Source organism: Miniopterus natalensis, chromosome 8, assembly GCF_054644295.1.
Source record: "Miniopterus natalensis isolate mMinNat1 chromosome 8, mMinNat1.hap1, whole genome shotgun sequence".
Lineage (NCBI taxonomy): Eukaryota > Metazoa > Chordata > Mammalia > Chiroptera > Miniopteridae > Miniopterus > Miniopterus natalensis.
In genome coordinates, this window is record NC_142088.1 from 38,798,326 (window position 1) to 38,819,823 (window position 21,498).

General features: G+C 39.3%; 1 long non-coding RNA gene across 1 annotated transcript in view; it reads left to right on the forward strand.

Moving 5' to 3' along the window:
- Positions 1 to 12,804: 12,804 nt before the first annotated feature.
- LOC107532816 (uncharacterized) overlaps positions 12,805 to 21,498 on the forward strand; it is a 31,024-nt gene continuing 22,330 nt past the window's right edge. The window contains exons 1-2 of the long non-coding RNA XR_001602778.2: positions 12,805 to 12,837; positions 15,646 to 15,710. This is a non-coding gene — a long non-coding RNA (uncharacterized LOC107532816). The remainder of the gene's footprint in view (positions 12,838 to 15,645; positions 15,711 to 21,498) is intronic.

Genomic DNA, 21,498 nt, shown 5'->3' on the forward strand with positions numbered 1-21,498 from the left:
GTAGGAAAGACGTATAAGACAGACTCAGTCTGAACTCCAAGAAAGCAGCTTACAGTTCCCTTAGAACAGTGGATTTTTTAAAACCTCTTTTTTTGGAGGGGGGTGTGTGTGTCATGGAGCTCTTGGACACTCTAATGATCAGGACATTTACATAAAAATTTGCATTCAATTTTAGAGGGTTGGGGCATCCCTAATCCTACCCATGGATCTCAGATTTAAGACACTCTGTTTAAGACCATTGTCTTCAAACATGGTGAACATTTAGAAGATAATGTGTTTGGCTTTGTAAGTACAGCAGAGGCCTGGTGAGGCCTGAGGTAGTTTGGAGAAGGCTTTATGGAGCAAATGAGCCTTGAGCTTGACATTGAAGGATAGATGGTATTTTGAAACCAAGTCAAAGTATTTTGCATGGAACAGCATGAGCAAAGGAAGAAAGGTAATATTTTATTCACTTATTCATTAATACATTCATTCACTTAAAAACATCAAACACCTACTGAATTATACAATAAAGGCATAGTTTCCTGACCTTGAATAATTTATAATCTATAAGATAGACTCCAACATGCATATAAATAACTGTCACAAGGAAAATGTAATTGTTCTAAGCAAAATCCAAAGATTTTGTAGGAGAGGATGAATGCAGCCAGTTTCAAAATGCTTGATGTAGGAGCCCCGTTTCAGCAGGGCGCTTTTGCAAGGAAACCAATCACATGGGCAGATTTTGGTGCTGCAGTGTTCTTGCCACTGGTTTGGCTGTCACACCTCAGACAGAGGAGGGAAGCAGGCTGGGCAAAGTTAGGTAGGGGGAAAGTGTGCTGTATGTTTGGAAAACATGTTTAGCTTGATTTCAGTACAGGTTGTGAGCAGAGAAAGCTTCGAAAGGTGAGTGGGGTCAGGTCATGGATGCTCTTAACCAGTAAGGGAGTTTGAGTAAAGCACGGCTTATCACAAATTTTCCTTAATGTGGTGTTTTAGGAAGGTACACCTGGCTACAGTGCTCAGGAAATGTTGGGGTGCAGTGGCCCTACCTGTGGGGAGACCTCACAGGCTTCTATAATAATGTATAAAGGAGCCACTAGGTGCCTCTTGTTGGGGTGTGTGTGAGGGAATTAACTTGGTGACCAAGAGAAAGTAGGTAGTGAAGGGGGAGACACAGGAATTTCTAATTCAGATCCACCTGCTGGGACAAAGATGGGACATGACTCATGGGTCACTTTCCAAAGAAGACACCATTTTACTCACCAGGAAAGAAGCAGGCATGTCCCATGACAGTGGGCTTCTACGGTGCCTCTGCCTCTCTCCCTGAAGAAGCCTCTCAATGCCCTCCTTGCTTCAGGATAGGATGTGCCTGCCAACTGTACTATTTATTCCCATAAAACATATTAGTGTCTCCTCACTCAGAGCAGGTTTTGCCCCACAATACCTGGTGCATAAGTCCCAGGTCATTCCCATAAATCTTTGACCTTTAAACCAAACTCTGCCAAGTGTCAAGGCCATTTCCTTGAGTGGGGCTTGAAGCTTTCAGAATATGGGCACTCTCTCATTTAGGAACAAGCTGCTTTTTCTGCCTCGTTTGTTTGTTTTTTGAAGTGGAATCTCCTACAGTTACCTTACTTGACCTCCATAAATATAAAAATTAGAAATATATTATTATTAATTGTTTTTTGCAGATAAGACCCAGAAGAGAGAAAACACCTAGCTTAAGATAATGTAGCTAGCAAAAATGACCCCAAGATAAAAACTTTCCACCTCAAAAGGGTATTGATGCTCAAGACAGCCCCGATTGAAAAGTAGCAGTCTCTATGTTCTCCAACCTTATCCATAGAATTTATTCCAGGAGCCTCAGTTTAATTCTAACATTTATAGTCTAAACTTAAGTCAGAATCAGGCCGAATATTGGAAACTTTGAGCTTTGCCTTCATTTTAGGGGATACTTAATTTCCCATTCAGCAGCAGATTCATTCCTAAATCTTACAGAGATTTCTACTGTGGCAAGCTTGTATTCCAACCCTGCTGAAGTGCTTTTCAAACTCTAAGCCAAATATCATTTCTTCAGAGCTCCTCTACTTGGGAACAAATCTCTCATCCCCTTCCAAGTCACCAGTGATTTTAAATATCAGCGCTTACCCAGCCATACAGTTGGGCACTTTGCTTGCTCATCTATCCAAGTCCATTGGAAGACTCAAGGCCAGTGGTTTGTTTAACTAGAAGTTTCCAGAGTCCCAGAGGACCTCAACATTCAGCTGCTTCTTCATCACCAGTGAGCTGAAATGTTATCAGATTACAGAATTTTGCGGTCATGTTCGGCATTGTTACATCTGATGCCACAAAACTCTCCTTAAACACATGCTGAGTTAGCTAATAACCGGTTTCTTTCGGTTCGCATTTCTAAACCTTTAAACCCTGAAGGAGCCAGCAGCCGCAGTCCAGGCTGAGGATGTGTGTGTTGGACACTAAGCTGCTGTAATGGGCCTTTATGACGTCTCTTCAGGCCTCTGCCCGGTTCTCTTTTGGCAGTCTTCATTGTGATGGGGATGGCAGGTGAGGGGCAGGGTTGAAAGGAAAACCCCTATCTCCTGTGAACTCAGGGCTGGCCTGTACAGCTCTCATTAGACAGCGTCTAAGCTGCCAGAGGCTGGCTCGGCTCCCACACTGGAGCTCTCACGTTAACCCTCCGCATCACCACAGTGGGAGAAAAACACGCCTTATGGGGACTAATGACTAATTCCCTACATCATGTCTAATGTATCCCAGGGTGCTAACTTCAGCACACCTGCCTCCGCTGCTGGTAAGGTAATGAGAGCACTTGTGAGTTACTGGTCACTGACAACATTTATAATATTCTTCAACCTCACGTTATTGCATAGGTCAGTGTGCCGTGTTCACCAGGAGTGGGTGAATTCTGTCTCCCCGGGAGCCCTGTTTTATGGGCAGTTGGTTGGGGAAGTGGTTCAAAACTCTTTATAAATGAGGTGGATGCGTTTGGAAAGGTTCTAGGTGTCCCATGATACCCTTTTAAATTTTGTTACTAATTACATCATCAAGAGGTAATTATAGCACTCTGAGGCCAGAGATTTTAAAATCATAACCATCCAGAAAAATTCAGCCCATAAAAAAAGGTATGCGTTGGCCTGGATAATGGGTGGTTGAGGGAAAGTGTAGGGTGGCGTGGGACAGGAAGCTCGGAAGTCCAGTTTGCTCGAATTCAGTTAGCACCTAAATGTATTCATAGCTGTCACCTTCTAGCCTATGCAGTCTAAGTACAGCTGTGTTAGGGACACACCTCTCAATGTTAGAGAATCAAAAATTACCTAATTCATTCAGGAATGTATCTAGAAAAATTGCTTTGTTTTTGTTTCTTAAATCAGTCACTTTTTTTGGTGGGTTCTTAGCAAACAGAGCTGACATTCAATTTAAAATGAGAAAAGAAATGCAAACTTCCTATGATCAGCATGTCAAGATAATGTCGAGTTTTTTGACATCAAGTGGGCAGAGAGAAATACAATGCAATGAGGCCCAAGTGTGCCTGGACTCTCTTCAGAAGAGCTCTTTAGGATTAGTCTCTTAATCCTGTCTCTAGCCCTCTTTGCATTTCTGCCCTGAATGAACTACAGCGAAGAGCTCACTGCCTCCTTCCCTGAGAGGCGCTCCAGTGGCGTGGCTAAGAACAAGGGCTCTGAAATCAGAAGCCCTTAGTTTGCTTTCTGGCTCCTCCAGGTTAATCTTGTGTATTACTTAGGATGGCAGTTGTTGCTGTCACAAATAAACCCCAAATGATCAGTGCTTTGACACAATAGAAGTTTGTCACCCGTGTAACAGCCCAGTGCTCGTGTTCCTGGTACGCAGCCTTCTGTGCTGGGATTCGGAGATGCGAACCTTCATCTTGGGGTTCGCGCGTCTCCTAGAACCTCAGCATCTTCTGCGTGCAACCAACAGATACGCAGAGAGTGTGGACAAGGCATGGGCGGTTCCCAGCAGGAATATTCATAATTAATATCTCACACTACTCTAATTAAAATAACTAGCCAAACAATATGTGATAAGGCTTGTGTTTGTTTTCTGAACAAAGAGAATCTATTTGATGGGGTGTAAAACTGCTCAGTGTGACAGTCGGACTGTCCCTGAAGGATGTGGCGCCTGCCTGTAAACCATGGCCCCTGCTCCCCTCCTGCCGCCTGTTCCACACAGAACGAGAAAGTTCACATTTCTGATGAACAGAACGGCTCATCGTTTGGTTGTCTACATGTTATTTTTTGGTATTTATTTCTATATCATTTCCATTAGAAATTGTAGGAAGCTTTTGTATTTCAGTCTATATCTGTATGCACTTTAAAAGATTCAGCAAGGGCATTTTCAACCATCTGTGCAAGTCAGTTCTATTTTATAAAACCGCTTCATGAATAGTAACCAATTCAGTAAGGTCAGGTTTTCTTACTGCTGAATTCCTCATTCAGAGCTCAGAAAAATCCCGTGGTCACTAACAAGAATCCTGAGAAAGTAAAAAGGAATTAATGAGGATAATTGAGATACAATTTTATACATGGCAGAGGCTGGGGGAACCTGCTGCTGATTAAGGTGTTACACTCTCTAAAGGGTTGCCTACTTTTATGCAGTTCCATAAGCCAAACCCCGGCCAGGCCAAATCACACCATGCCTGACCCAACCCAACCCGGCTTGGTCGGAAAGCTAAAAGTCAGGGCAGTGTGGCAGAGTTTGGGCTCTGTTAGCAGAATGCCTGGGCTGGAACCTTGGCTTTACTCTTACTGTACCTGAGCAGCCTTGCGCAAGTTATTTAACTCTTCTAAACCTTGGGTTTTTTTTCATCTCTAATTTGGGGTAAAAATAATGCCTACCTTATATATTTAATTGACATAAGTTATGTGATATACTTAGCACAATGCTTGCTGCCTGATAACACAAGTACTTATGTGCTCTGTCTTAAGAGCTTTCCTTGCGTTTACTCATTTAATTTTCATAACCATCCCTATGCGGATAAATACTATAATTTTGTCTATTTTCAGGTGAGGAAACTAAGGCCCAGAGGGGTTGGGCAGTCTCCCCAAGGTCACATAGCTAGTTAAGAGATAAAGTCAAAATTCAAACCCATGCTCACTGAGTTTGCCTCTGTATTGTGTGCAATTATGCTAAATACAGTGCTGTGAGGTATGGTGTGCCTGGACTCTCTTTAGAAGAGATTTGGTCTCTTGATGCTATCTCTGGCCTCCTTTGCATTTCTGCCATGAATGAACTACAGTAAAGAGCTCAGAAATGTAACCCATTACTTACGTTTTTATTAAAAGGTAGAGGTTAAGAATTTAATTCAGGAATGTTTGATAACATAGCTTTTAAATTGGTGGTATTATGGTATAAAAGCCTGGAAAAACTTTGCTCATCAATACCTATTGAGCTGGTAAATGAGTAAGTGAATTAATGTATAGATAGAAACAAACCTTGCATAATGTGTTTCAGAACCATATTCTGGAAATTAGCATCAGTGGAAGACATGGACATTGCACCACCATGGTGTCACATTCAATATAAAATGACAGTTCTGATGTACTAGTTGCATTTGAGCCATGGAAACCTCCCCGCTGAGTCTCGACGTCAGGTGAAGGAAGGCTGCCGTCCTGAGAAGCACTCAGTGTGAGAGGCCTATGTCAGTAATGTGTGTGCAAGGGTGGCTTGCCAGAATGCAGTGCTGGCCCATGTAAAACACATTTTTATCTGACTTTCTAAAGCCACATTTGGTGTTCCATTAGCTGCGGCGTGTAAGAGGCCCGAGTGTCCTCTGCATTATGCTAATTGTTTAAGCATGACAGGTTATTACTTCAGTCAGAGGGGTAATGTAGATTGGGGGGAAAAAGTAGGACACAAACACAATTTTCTAGTTTTTGAGAAGCAATTATAAATAGATGAGAAGCCATAAAAATATTACACATGGGATAGCTTATCAGTAGGACTGAAAAGGCAGCTGGAGCCCGTGCAGCCAAGAGGAGTGGTTCAAAGCTGACAGGCATGCAGCGATGATTTAAAAATAGCAATGGTAATTCTGCAGCAAAACAGAACAATGGGACCAAGAGTCACAGTGCTCAAAAAAGACATTGGCCCAACACAATGCTCTTTCATTGGATAAGCTATTTTCATAGCAAACCCAAATTTCAAAATGTCAGCCTGATAAATAGGGGAGATCTTAAAGAATAAAGTCAAGGTGTTTTGTGTTAATGCTTAAAGAAAAAAAGAAACTTACTCTTGTTTTGAACAGTCTTTTAGAGCTTTAACGAAAGAGTATGTTGTGCTTTGAAAAGAGATCAAGTTATGTCTCGTCTAAATGCTATTTTAATATACACAAGCATTAAATTGGTTTAAATCATATTATGAGGCTCATTTTTTTCCTATATAATAAAATGAATATTGGTTAGAATTTGATAACCATGAAGAGCTATAGAAGTTTAAAATATAATGTCTTACTCTAATTTCCATTTTCTCTGAATGTAAGTTTTATCTTGGTGTGGTAAGATTAGGTAGGGTCTACTAGCACAGACTTAAGCGTTATACATTCCTACGTTTGAGAACCATTGCCACTTATTGGCAGGTAAACATTGGACAGTAATTAATATCTCTAAGGTTCCCTTTTCTCATTTTTAAAATGAAGTAATTAGCATCTACTACATAGGGTAATTTTGAGGCCTGAATTGATGAATACAAAGCATGTTGTATGAGCAAAATAAATAATAGCTACTATTATGGTAAGTTTCGCTGCTGTTGCCTGTAATCTTGGGCAAGCTGTGTGATATTTGGCAAGCCTCTTGGTCTCTTTGACTCTTGAATCTTTCCAGGGATTGGGCTAGGTAGCTTTGAGCTCCCTTGAAGTCTTGGGATCTGATTAGATATGGATATAGATATAGATATAGATGATATGGATATAGATGATATAGATATAGATATAGATGACATAGATATAGATATAGATATTGATATTGATATAGATATAGATACATAGTCCTTCTTTATAGAAACCTCCAGGTCTCTTAAATCAGAGGTCTAAGCAAGGTTTTCTAAGAACAGTATGTCTCTTAGGAATTAGGAATTTTCATTCCAATTGTTCCTCCTTCTAGGCAAAGATCCTCTTAAAACCAAACTCCATCTCTGAGATTAGAAATAAAATCATAACTGATTTCAAGTTCTAGATAAATTGGCACAGCTGGCAAGAGCAGTTCAACTTGTATGCCAGCTCTGTCTTGGAGGCTCATTCTTACTTACTAATCATTTAAAATAAAGAAAAGGTGTTTTAGGTTCTGCCTTGTTCTGCTCTGATCTTCAGCGGAAAACACACCTGGAATTAAATAGGACCCAGAGAGCAGCAGAGTGCAGTCCTACCTGATCTCCTCAGCATTGTTGTTTGCTCTGTGCTGAGAGAGAGAAAAGCCATCCAAGTGAGTTAGAAAGTGGCGTAGCTGCCAGAGTCCAGGGCCAGCTTCCGACTATACAGTATTTTGACATTGATTATGCCTGCCTTTGCTATTGAATGTTGTTCTAGTCAATGGGATTACAATAGGGAGCACAGAGAGAAAATGATACATAGAAGCACAAAGAAAGTAGTAAAAGGAAATGCTTAAGAAAGGCTAAGCTAGTTTGGGGCACTTGAGTTGAAATGTCAGGTTGGGATTCCCTATCAAAGGAGTAACAGGAATGCCAGACCATTCCCCTTGCCAAATCCTGCAGTTGTCACAGAAAACCTAAGATCAGTTTTCTGTTGTCCATCTTCCCATTCTCATTTGTGTTGAGATAATATGAATTATATTTAAAAATTGTTTTGTCTCAAAGATCTTCAAAAAATAAAATTCATGAGATGTGGAAGGCAGAGAATTTAGCATTCATTCATGATAATAATAATGTATTACTTTGATATACTACTTAATGCTTTTCTATATATTTTATCTGCCTAGGCCCTTACAAATATGCTATGATATTATTATATCCACTGTATCAGTTGGATACGTTAGGCTTCAGGTAAAAGGAAACTCAACTCAAAATGTCTTTAACAATAAGTACATCCATTCTTTTAGTTCATGGTTGTGGGCAGATTTCAGAGTTGGTTGATTCAGTGGCTCAACATTATCATCAAGACCCCCCAGTTATTTCTGTTTCTATCAAAGTGCTATCCTTGGTGTTGCCTACCTCCGCAGGCTGGTAAGAAGATGGCTGCAGTAGTTCCAGGCTTCACAGCAGAGCCCAGACATTTGCAGAGGAAAATGAAAGATCATTCCCCATCATGGTTCTCTCTCTTAGGAGTGAGAAGTTTTTTTCCAAAAGCCCTCTGGCAAATTTCCCTTTAAGGCTCAGTGGCCAGAGTTGCATTGCATGCACTTCTTGAACCAATCATTGGCAAGAGAATGGGATTACTTTTAGACCCATCAGGCCTATTCCTAGGGCTGGGGCTGGGCTCAGGGTGCCCTGGGGCACGCAGCTGTATGGGAGGGAGGTTTATGTTAAAAAGGAAGAAGTGGGGAATGGACACAGGTAAGTCATAGTCTCCACTACACCCAATATGTGGATGCAAGGACGCTGAGACTCAGAATGGTAAAGGGAATGCCTAAGAAGTGGCAGGGCCATGGTTGATAAAACTGTGTTTTTTATAAAGCGTGTGTAGAATATGAATGGAACATAGAATGTTCTGGCTGGAAGAGACAATAAAGTCATCAGGTCCTTGACCTATCCTAGTACTTTGAAAGCATGGGCCTTGGTTTTGCTAGCTCCTCAGCCAAAATACCTTCCTAGGGATACCTCTGAAGCGGACTTACCCCCAAATCTGTCGATCTTCCCTTTGAAGGGCAATGTGTGCTTGTTATATAAAAATTTTGTGTGGTAGAGAGGGGGCCAGGAGAGCTCCCAGTCCCTGAAGTTCCCCTGCTCCTGAGGGAGTGGAGTGTGAGAGGGGCAAGAAGACAGAAGCTTGTTTCCAGCAGGGTGTCTTCCGTGAGAACCAGGGGCGGAATGGCTGCCTCGCCTTACGCTGAGCAGCCTTCTGATCCACCCGTGTCCACCTCTGGAGGCCCCTGGGCCTTCTTCTTTCTTCTCTCTTCTCTGTTTTTTACAGTCCTCTCTCTCTTTTACTCTACCTCCTCCCCCAAGTTCTGCTTCTTTTTCCTGTTGTCATTAAGCCCAAGCATTGAGTTCCGTGTGGTTCTATCTTAATAAACCTAGAGTGGGAGCCGGGAATTGTTTTTAGGTTCCGCAAGCAGAAGGTAAAAAACAGCAGCATTGCTTGTTCTAGCCTCAGGATGAAGCATCTTCAACATAAGCAAACGTTTCTCCTGCAAAGAATTGACCGCACAGAGCATAATTCTGGTGCGTTAGTATGCTTGCTGAGTCTTTGTCTCTTTGCTGAACCTTATCAAATATTCCTAAGATTGTCTACCTTTTAGCATAATTGTAGACATCTTAATGCTAAAAAAAAAAAAAAAGGCACTTTCCTCCCTTATCAAAGACATTTTTATCCACATTTGGCAGGTGCACAGGTGGGCATGCTCGTTAACACTGGGCCTGCTCCACACTGTCAGGGCTGTTTGCCACACGCTGTCCCTGACTGGGCCACCAATCTTTTATCTCTTAGTCCTTGGCTCTCTCCCCCCATGATTCAAAGTCTGAGAGGCAGTGTCCGTGTGGCTAATGCTGGGTCAAATGTCCTTGCTCCGATGTGTGCTAGTGTGAAGGGGTTAGAGGATGAGAGGGAGGACATTCCTACTGCAGTTTTTAGAATGGAAGTAGGGTGTTCTCTCTGCCACCAAGACTAATCCAATGAAGAATATGGATGTCAGGGGTTCAAATGTTTGGCAGACAACAAATGACCGGAGTCCATAACACTGGTAAATGAATTGCCTGAGTTTCTAGACTGGAGGAAAGGCTCAGAACCAATGAGAAAAGAAAAATCAAGTTAAAGAAAACCCACTAGTTAGCAGAGCAAGTCAATCAAATGTTTCTTAGAACCACTATGGAGGTGGTTCTCAAACTTCTGGGTGTGTCACAATTTGAGGAGCACTTAGTAAAGATATCGTTTCTAAACCTCACCCCAGGCACATTGGATGAGACTCCTCTGGAGGAAGGGAGCAGGCATCCACACTTTCCAGAAACTCCATGTATAATTACAATGAACTGGGTCTGCAGAGCTCCTCTGAGAAATACTACTTGCAGACTGGGAGAAGTGATTAGCATAACAGTAAAAATAGCTAAATTTAAGTAGAGCTTTCTATGTTAAGCACTTTATCCAGGTTGTCTCATTTTAACTTAACAATGGCCCTGGCAGTACTATTTTGCCCATTTTACAGATAAGCACAGAGATGTTAACTAATTTGCCTAACATCACAAAGATGGTAAGTAGTGGGTCCAAGATTTGTAACCCACAGTGATTCCAAGCTCATACTCTTAAGCCTGAGCAGAGGGCTCCTTAAAAAGGACAGAGAATCCAAATACTGAAGTTTTCAGCCTCAGGTTTGTGGATCCTGGAGACTGGTCCCATGGAGAATACAGAGTAAGAAAGACAATTATCGCACCGGAAGAGGGGGAGAAGCTTGAAGATAGAAACACTAATATAATCAGAGTGGCTAATATGTCCTACCTTATTGTCTTTTAACTTTCTAAAATTGGGTCCGAAAACCTTGAAACAAAAAAGAGGGGGCAGGGCAATAGATTTTGTATGACACTAGCTAAAATTGTACTGTCTTGATTTCCTTACTTTTATGGGAGTAAAATGAGCTAAGATTCCTAGAATCCATCCCAGGTTCTACTAATAGCAATCCTTAGACAATTGGATTTATTCCCCTTGCTTCTAAGCGTGTGTGGGGGGGGTGGGGGGGGGCAGAGACAAATGATAACCAAAGAAAATTTTGTTTTTAAAAATATCTTTTGGGCCATGTTCTCAGACCAGTACACATGGAGCCCAATATTCGATGTGTTTTTTACTTGTGTTCAAGTACCGCCCAGTGAGACCTGACATTTAGAAAGATGGCCCCGCTGCCCTGTAAATCACAAGTCATGTAACAAATATTTGTGCACTGTGCTGAACTTGTTAAGGAATAAAGATGCTTGAAACACGAAGGTTTAATTTCAGTTGAATAGAGAATTCAATTAACCAGAGAATCCCATTTGTTGAAAATATAGTACTCCCCCACCCCCACCCCCACTTCATATATCATAATTTCTGTATCCGAGTGGGAGGGAGGTGTGAGGGGGAGGTCTTACAGGGGAAGAGGTCAGCCTCTCTAATGATACACTTTTGAACGGAAAGGAGTAACCAAGTGTTCTTTATACAACAAAATATATCAGTCATCTTGATGAGTTTGGATTCAACATAATAAAAACCAGGAGAGTTTCAGAAAAAGAAGAGTAGCTTCCTGTCCATCTGAATGGTGGGCTCATAGGGAGGCAGAAAGATGTACAAAAGTCTTTTTGTACCCATAATCCTTTGATCCTTTATTTTTATAGGAGATAAGTCAGTAATTTTTCTGCCGACCCATAGAAAAATTCCTAAGAGAAGCCCAGAAACCACCCTGGATTATAGTGAATTTATAAAGCTGGTAGAGAGCATATATAAAGATGATTTCTTTCACCTTATTGTAGATATCACTTTCCATTAAAAATCGCTTCAACAAATACTTTTTATCTTACATCCTTATGAGGTATGAAGGAGAGTTATTGTGAACGCTCTTTCACAGGTGGGGAAGTAGCGAAATGAGCCTACCTGACCTGCTCAGTGAGGATCACAGAGAGGTGTCAGAGGAGGACCTTTAGGGTCCTTTGCTGCTCCCCCACCCATATCTTCTCCACTAGCCTAACTCTACCCTTCACTAACCATCCATCATTAGCAATGTGGCCTCAAATTATTTTCTGCTTCAAATTATTTTCTGCTTGAAGTCCCATCCCAACCTCATCTCCACACTAAGTAGTATCTTCATCAAGAAAAAATGATTTGCCATTTCTTGTAAAAGTGAACTTCCTACTTGAAGGGAGGAAAATAAGAGAGATGGGCAGCTATGGAATTTTCATAGAAGCTTTTCATGTGGCAGGTGGCATGTGCTTGTCTCCTATTCTCAAGGCAAGTGGCCCTTTGTGTGTGTCTCAGAACATCCATTGGATTTTACAGTCCTTCTCAATGGGAGTTTTTGAGATGTGGGAGAGAAAGAGACTTACTGACCTTTAAAAAGCGGCTGATCCATTTCTAGTCTCTACTGTCGACTTTGCAGTTACTTCAATATTTCAGTGGAGGTTTTTAATAAAAACAAGGTTCAGGAGGCACACATTTTATTTCTACTGGACCACTGGGAATTACCATATTTGATCATTTGGGAGTTATTATAAATGTTCTTTAGTGTCCCTTTACTACATGGCAATCAAATAATAGAGCTTGTTTTGAGGAGGGCAGAAAATGGTAGCAGTGTAGGAGCTAGTTGAAGTGAAACAAAAGAGCCAGTGAAAAATTAATTTTCCCGTGGAGTTGAAATAGACAAGTGAGTCTGTGGACTCATGGCTTTTTACAGTGTACACACGGCTGGCTTTCATTTGAGAAGGGACAGCTTAAAGGCAATGTTCGGGTAAAGGTTGTTCGTGTCCTCTTGGCCGGAATAAAAGTTATTGCATTCCCATATTGGAAAATTCTGAAAACAAAAACAAAGCTGTTTTCCTTTAAAGGTTACTTTTAGTGTGCTGGTTTCCATGAAATAACACAGAAGGCGTCTGTGGTGGCCGAGAAGTGAAAAGGGGACAGTGAGAAGGAGCTGTTGATGGCAGGGGCTTCCGTGCCCTTCCAACGATCGGGAGAAGGATCCCCTGATGGTCCAAGTGAGCTACCCATTGCTTTTGAATAACTGCAAAGATAACATCAGAAAAAACTTGAAAAATAACTAGAATCAGGGTGGTGGGAGGTTGTGCTCATCCAGGTTAGTATGATCAGAGCTTCAACCCAAAGAACAGAGATGAAGGGAAATAGTAGAAAAATTCCATGAAAGTTCAGTTGGCAGTATTTGAAAAGAGACCAAACTGAAGAGTGAAGGGGTGTGGAAGAGGTAACATTAATTTTGGGATTTTAACTTTTTTATTTGAAAGTCTATAATTGGGCAGCACTGCCCTGTGTGATGGGTAAGCAAAGATGAATTTGGTTTACAGCAATTATGATTCACTTTGAGCCAGCCTGGAAAATAAAATGGTACATACCCATGAACCAACGAAGACAAAAAGGGACCAGGAAGATCTGTGCGTCATCTACGTCTGTTTCTAGAGCTACTTTTGGTTCTTGCTGAGCTGGCTATTTACGAAATGCCTGGAGTGGGATAAAGCCATGCCTAGCCCCAGACAGAAATAAGTAGTGTGCCATATTTTGAAATGTTTCCCAAATGATGTTGCAAATCCACACAAAAAATGTAGTGAAAAGAAATAGGCAAAGTATATTTATCAATAAAATGTTACTGAATGTATTGAACCAATGGATAATTATATTAGAAACAAGGTAAAAATAAAAATAAAAGACCTCAATGCATAAATGCTTTCTGAAAATTATATTATTTTGAGTTTAGGCTATTAAAAAAATCCAGACTACTTTTACTCCACTGACAGGAAAAAGAATATTCCTCAACTTTTTTCACCCACTATTATGTAAAGCTAGGAGCTTTACATAATAAAAAATTAAGGAAGTGAAAGTTCCAGTGTATTTCTGAGCATAAAGATGGTACTTTATAAATGTGAATGTGTTGAATCTAAAATTAAGTGAGATTCCCACACATTGCGCTTTATTGCTAAACTATTTTACCTTTTCAGTTGAATTTATATAATATATTCCTTTGATTGCCTGCATTTCTCTTCTACCTTTCTTAAAAGAACCGTCTAGCTTCATTGTCGCTATTTCCTCACTTTCTTCCAATCACCTGGCTTTGCCCGCCTGCCCACCACTCAAAGGAACCTGAAAAAAGTTACTAATTACCAACTCAATGGCAGTTTCTGTTCTCATTTTACCAGACCTTGCTGGAATATTTGACACCACTTTTTCTTTCCTGCATCTGTATCTGCCTTTGGTTTCATGGACATTTCTGCCTCCTGATTTCCACCCCTCTTTCTGAATTAATCTTTCCCAGTTTCCTTTGAAAGTTTCACTTCCTCTCTCTAGCCCTTAAGTGCTGTAGTTCCTTATGAGTCTATCCTTCTACCCTCTGTCCTGCTCTCTTTCCCCTATTTGAAATCTTTTTTGCATCAAAACACACCCGTGGTTTCAACTACAACCATTAGGCCAGTAGCACCAGGTCTGCATAAGCAGCTGTCTCCCTTGGGTTCCAGAGGAGCAGTGCCGATTCCCGGGACACCTCCATGGGGACGCCATAAATAGCTCAACATTATCACACCTGGAACTGAATTCATTTGACCTTCTACTCCATAACCTTCTCCTCCTACATTCTTTATTTTGGTGAATGATAACAGCACCTTCTCAGTTGCCAAAACCATAAATCTAAGATTTATCCTTTACTCTTTCCTCATGCCCAAATGACATCCATGTCAGTCCTCAACTACTGTTGATTGTCTTTTCCACTTCTGCTGCTATTTGAGCTCAAACCCTTATTATTGCAGCCACTTTCATCCTTCTTACCTCCAGCCTTACTATTCATTGATTCATCCATTCATTTATTCATAACACAATCATGGAGTGTTTACTAACATCCAGGCACTGTGCTGGGAATGTGGTCCAAGAGATGAGCATAGCAAACTTGGTCTCTGCTCTCATGGAGACTGCCCTAGGGCCTCTGTGATTACTTTAAAACCCAGATATGATCATGCTATTTCTTGTTCAGCATCTTTCAGCCGGCTCTCAGGCTTCATCTGAGATAAGGGAAACTTAAAGTGTAACCCTTTCCTCCAAGAGGAGAGGACATACATACAGCAGTTTTCCAGGTACTCTTACCAGTTCTTACAATAGGCTACAAACCTAGGAACATGCTCCACACATTGTTAGTGTCCATTTGGAAACATTTCCCATACTCATGGGCTTTACTGAGCCATCTAAAACCTAGTCTTCACCCCATCACTTAAAAGACCTGTACAGATCTTCTTTCTCTGTGGAGATGTCCAGCCTCTTCAGTGGGTCATGTGGAACTCTCTTCTGCTTCTTTGGCCTCATCTCTTACCACCATATTGCCTTTTTCTTTGTACGTTGAAGAGCTTGTCCTTCCCAGATAGCACATACTGTTTTTCACCTCCAAACCTTTGCTCTAACTGCCTGGATTGTCCCTCACTTCCTCCTAAAAATGATGACTTCACTCATTGCTTAAGGCTTTTAAAACTTGACTCAGGGGTCTTCCTCCTCCCAGAACTCTACCCCAGGACCCCACTGACTGGGTTAGATGTGGCTCCTCGGTGCTCCCAAGTACCCTGTGCTCAGCTCATTCGTTGCAGTGGCCTCAGCGTTTAATAAACATCTCCAGTGCCAGCACTCCAAAGGCAGGAACTGTATCCTGTTCCTCTCTGAATCTTTCCAGTGCCCAACATATGGCTGGTGTTCAAAAATATTTCATTGAATTAATAAATAAGTAGAGTATTGAATGGCAATCCTCTCAGAACCATGCAAATTACCTTACGGCACACATTTTCTTTGACTTCCTCTGACAGGCCATTAGTCTGCGCCTGTGTACATTTCCACATCCTGGATGGGACCGATGATTTAATCAGCTAAGGTGAGAGTTTGAAGTTACACCTCAGGAACTAGCCCAGTTTTGGAGAAGGAGGTGAGACCGACTGTAAACCCTTTATTTAAGCATCAGGTTTTGTTTAATGACCTTGAGCATTCCCTCCTTAGTTCTGAGCATGGCCACAGCTCCCTGTCATGTCAGATCATGTCATAAAAGGACTTGGAGTGATCACTTTGGCACCACAGAGTCATCATTTGCCTGAAGAATAACCTGACATCCCAGGAACTCCTCCACCTGGAGAAACTGAAATAGCTCATTTAGCAGCTTAGAGAGTCTTTAGTGGAGGTGCCACTGTCTGCACATGTCTGAGACACTTGGCTGCCATCTCTCCAGACTAGCTTCCCTCCTTTCTTGTGGAAAAGCTGCCAGAGATTTATATATATGGGGGCCTGGTTGGTGCTAATAAAAAGTCACCTACACCTACGTGATCCTGTATGAGTTACCTCTCTGTACCTTAGACTCCTCATCACAGGCATGACAATACCTATGTCATAAGGTTATTGGTAGGACTAAGTTATATTATTATTTAAAGAGCACAAGCAAGATCTGTAGTAAGTGCTTATACATGTCAGCTGCTATGACAACTATTGTGATAATACTGGTCTGTGGTGCTTATGAAGAACCAATCTTGAGATGAAAATTCAGAGAGAAAAATGTCCTAGAAGGAAACCAAAATAAAAATGTAAACCATAGTCTTTGAGTTGGAGAATCATTTCATTAAGGAAGAGTATGTCTCATGTCATTTAATGATCTAAAACAAAACAAAAACCAGAGCATGCATGAAGATTTGAATCTGATTGTTTTCATGTTGTATTATTATTATTACTTTTTTGTCTTATCTTCCTTTTTGTGTTGTCACTAAATTCCCTGTGCAAAAGTCACCTCTTGGGTCCCTCATATCTATTTGGTTCAATTACATTTTGAAGCTTCTCTGAGCTTTGCTTTGCACTCATTTGTGCATGTTTTCTTGTTTGCCTCTTACCTCTTTGCCCACTGCTTCTCTATCTGCTTTGCTCGCTTTTCTTCTACTTCTGGTCCTTCAATGCTTGTGTTCCTCAGGGCTCTACTAATGGACCTGAACTCTCACTTTTCATTTTCCCTGGACAAACTTTACCATTCCAGGACCGTAGGAAGCAGCTCTGTCTCCCAAGCTCCAGACAAGTACATCCAACTGCCTTCCCAATGAGCCCTACTTGTACATCCCACACACAGGTCAGTCAAACTCAGTATAACAAAAATCATACCTATAGTCTTTCCTCTTCTGTATTTTTCCTATAAGGACACCTATCATTAGATTTAAGTCCTGCTCAGATATTTCAGGATGATTCCCTCAACTCAAGATTCTTAATTACATCTGCAAAGACCTTTTACCAAATAAGGTAACAGTCACAGTTTCCAGGGATTAGTATGTACTTATATCTTTTTTTGTGGGGACCATCATTCAACCCACTATGGGTGCCAACACTGAGATGACAGAGAGGTTAGAAGTATAAGACAAAGATTTTAAAGTAGTCATGATAAAAATACTTCAATGAGCAATTTTGAACATACTTGAAACAAATGAAAAAACAGAGACACTCACCAAAAAATAGAATATTACAGGAAAAAATCAAGTGGAAAATTTAGAAAAAACAATATGGAAATCAACAGCAGAATGGAGAGATCAAATGACAGAACCAATAAACTAGAAAATAGAAAAAATATAAATAATCCAATGGAAACAACAGAAAGAAAATAGATTGAAAAACAAAACAAAACAAAAAGCTAAACAGAGACTCAGGGAGTTGCAGGACTATAACAAAAGACCTAACATTCCTGTCATTGGAGTTCCAGAAGGAAAAGAGAAAGAGGGTTAGACTACAAAATTACTCAAAGAAATAATGACCAACAACTTCTCAAATTTGACAAGAGACATAGCCTACAAATCCAAGAAGCTAAGAGACTCCAATAAGATAAAGCTGAAGAAATTCATACCAAGATGTATCATAATTAAATGTCTGAAAACTAAAGACAAAACAATAGGGGAAAGGCAGTACAAATCGCATTGTATTTCTCATCATAAACATTGAAGAACAAACTGGCACAATGTTTTTCAAGTGCTAAAAGAAAATTGTCAATCCAGAATTCTATACTCAGCGAAAATATCCTTCAAGAATGAAGGGGAGTCAAGGTATTCTCAGATGAAGGAAAACTGAATCTGTGTTCAGAAGACCTACCTTAAAATAATGGCTAAAGGAAGTTCTCTAAGCAGATAAGAAACAAAAAAAAAGAGCTTTGAAACATCAAGGACCACTGAAAAAGCTATACAAAAAGATATACTCAAGAAATGATAGATAAGTAAAATGGAATCTAAAAATATATTTAAGTAAACCACAGGAAAACAGGGAAAAGAAAACAAACCAACAAACAAAAGTGAGAATAAACAAAAATAAATAAATAATATAGCAGACTTAAGCCCTAACAGATCAATAATAACATTAAATAAAATTGGTCTAAATATACAAATTAAAAGACTGGCAGAGTGGATTAAAAAAACATGCTATCTGCAAAAAATATATTTCAAATATGATATATACAGGTTGAAAGTGAAAGGATAGAAAGAAATATATCATGCAAGCATTAATAAAAGTAAAACAAGAGTAGCTATATTAATGTTAAAACAAAGAATATTACTAGAGACAGAGAGGGACATTATGTGATAGAAGGATCAGTCTACCAGGAAGACACCATAATTCTCAAGGATTATTCACCAAACCGTAGAGCTGCAAAATATGTGAAGCAAAAACTGATAGAACTAAAAGGATAAATTTAAAAATCCACATATAGTTGGAGATTTCAATACCCTATGCTCAACAATTGATAGAACAAGTAGACAGAAAATCATCAAGGATACAGAATAACTGTACAGCCTCATCAATCAACAGGATCTAATCAACATTTATAGAACATTCTATCCAACAACAATACAATATACATTCTTTACAAGTGCTCTTGGAACACAGAACAAGATGGATAAAACCCTGGGCTTTGAAACAAACCTTAACACATTTAAAAGAGCTGAAAATAAAGCATGCCTTCTTTGACCACAGTGGAATCAAACTAGGAAATTTTATAGCACTAACTGCATATATCAGAAAAGCAGAAAAGTCTCAAATTAATAAACTGAACTTACACCCCAAGAACTTAGGAAAAGAAGAGCAAAATAAGCCCATAGAAAGCAGAAGGAAGGAAATAATAAAGGTAAGAGTGGAAATCAATGAAAATAAAAATAGAAAAATCAATAAATGAGAAGAACTGATTCTTTGAGAAGATCACCTCTAGCAAAACAGATAAAGAAAAAGAAGACACAAATTACCAACTTCAGGAATGAAACAGGGGCCATCACTACAGACCCTGCAAATATGAAAGGGCAAGGTGATACTAAGAACAACTCTACATGTATATAATTTACAACTTAGATAAAGTGGGCTGCTTCTGTGAAAAGCACAAAACACCACAACTTATCCAATATGAAATAGGTCGTTTGAATATCCATATATCTATTAAAGAAATTAAATTGCATTTTTAAAACTCCCAAAATGAAATATCCAGGCCCTGATGGCTTCACCAGAGAATTCTACAAAATGTTTAATGAAGAATTTACACCAATTCTACATAATCTCTCCCAGAAAATACAAGAAGAAATTCTTCCTAATTAATTTAATGAAGCTAGTAGTACTCTGATATCAAATTATACAAAATCAATACAGAAAACCACCCATAGATCAATATCCTTCATGAATATAGGTGCAAAAATCTTAAACTATTAATATATAGGATTCACAATGTATGAAAAGAATTATACAGGAAGATTAAGTGATGTTTATTCCAGGGATGCAAGGCTGGTTAATATCAGAAGATCAATGCAATCTACCTTATGGACAAAGAAGAAAAAGCACATGATCATATCACTTGATGCAGAAAAATCATTTGACAAAATTCAACACTTGTTCATAATTAAAAAACTGTCAGAAAAATAGGAACACAATGGAACATCTTCAATTGATAGAGATTATCTACATAAAAACCTAAAGCTAACAGTATATTTAATGGTGAAAGACTGAATGCTTCTCCTCTACGATTGGGAGTAAGGTAAGTATGGTCTACTCTTATTCAGCACAGCTCTGCAGCTTCTAGCCAGGGCAATAAGGCAAGAAAATATCTAAAACTATGCATGTCAAAAAGGAAGAAATATAGTTGTCGCTATATGCAGATAATATGATTGCTTATGTAGGAAATCCCAAGGAATTTAAAAATAAAGTAAAACCAAAAATGCTTCTAGAGCTAATAAGTGACTTTAGCAAGGTTGCAGAATACAAGATAAATGCACAAAAAACCAATTGTGTTTCTATGTATTAACAATGAACACATGGATACAGAAATTAAAAATACAATACCCTTTATAACCACTTAAAAAAAACACTTAAGTGTAAGTTTAATGGAATATGTATAGGATTTTTATGCTGAAAACTATGCAATGCTGATAAAATATACTGAAGAATAAATAAATGGAGCAGCACACCCTGCATATGAATTAAAAGGTTCAACATAGTAAAGATGGTCAGTTCTTTCCAAGTTGATATATAGGTTTAGCTCAATTCCTATAAAAATCCCAGCAATATTTTTTGTAGATATAGGCAAGATTATTCCAAAACTTATAAAAAGGCAAAGTAAATAAAATAGTTAAATCAACTTTTAAAAAGATTAATTAGAAAAATAAGAATAATAAGAAATAAGAATAATAAGAATAATAAGAAAAATAAGAAAAATAAGAATAAGAACTATAACATAGTAATAAGCACTGTATGCTATTGGCAGGGGAGTAGAAAATGGAACAGAATGGAAAGCTCAGAAATAGACCCACACAAATATGCTCAACTGAATTTTGAAGCAGATGCAAAAGCTATTCAATGGAGGAAGCACAGCCATTTCAACAAATGCAATTGGACATCCACAGGCCAAAAAAAATGGACGTTGACCTAAGTCTCATACCTTATATAAAAATTAGCTTGAAATAGTCATGGGCTCAAATGTGGAGACTAAAACTGTAAGGTTTTTTAGGGGGGAAAAACCATAGAAAATCTTCAGGATTGTGGGCTAAGCAAAGAGTTCTTTGGCTTAACATCAAAAGCATGATTCATAAAAAGAAAAATGGGTAAATTAGATTTCAAAATTAAAAAGTTCTTCTCTGAGAAAGAGCCTGTTAAGAGAATTAAAAGATAAGTTACAGAGTGGGTAACGGTGTTTGCAAATCACATATTCAACAAAGGACAAATATTTAGAATATGTTTTTAAAACTGTCAAAACTCAAACAAACAAAAAATGTAAGTAGAAAATGGGCAAAAGACGTGAAGAGACATTTCACCAAAATGACAACTAAGTACATGTAAAGATGTTCATTACCATTAACATTAGGGAAATTTAGGGAAATGAAAATGAAAACCACAATGAGATATTGCTATACACCTGTCAGAATGGCTAAAATAAATTTGACAACACCAAATGCTGATGAAAAATGTGGAGGAACTGGATCACTCATACATTGCTGATGGCACTATAAAATGAGTATAGCTGCTCTGGAATATAGCTTGACAGTTTCTTAAAATACTGAACATGAAACTACCATATGACCTGTACTCCTGAGCATTTATCCCAGAGAGAAGAAGGCAATGTCCACATAAGAACTTATGCATGAATGTTATAGCAGCTTTATTTGAAGTAATCAAAAATTGAA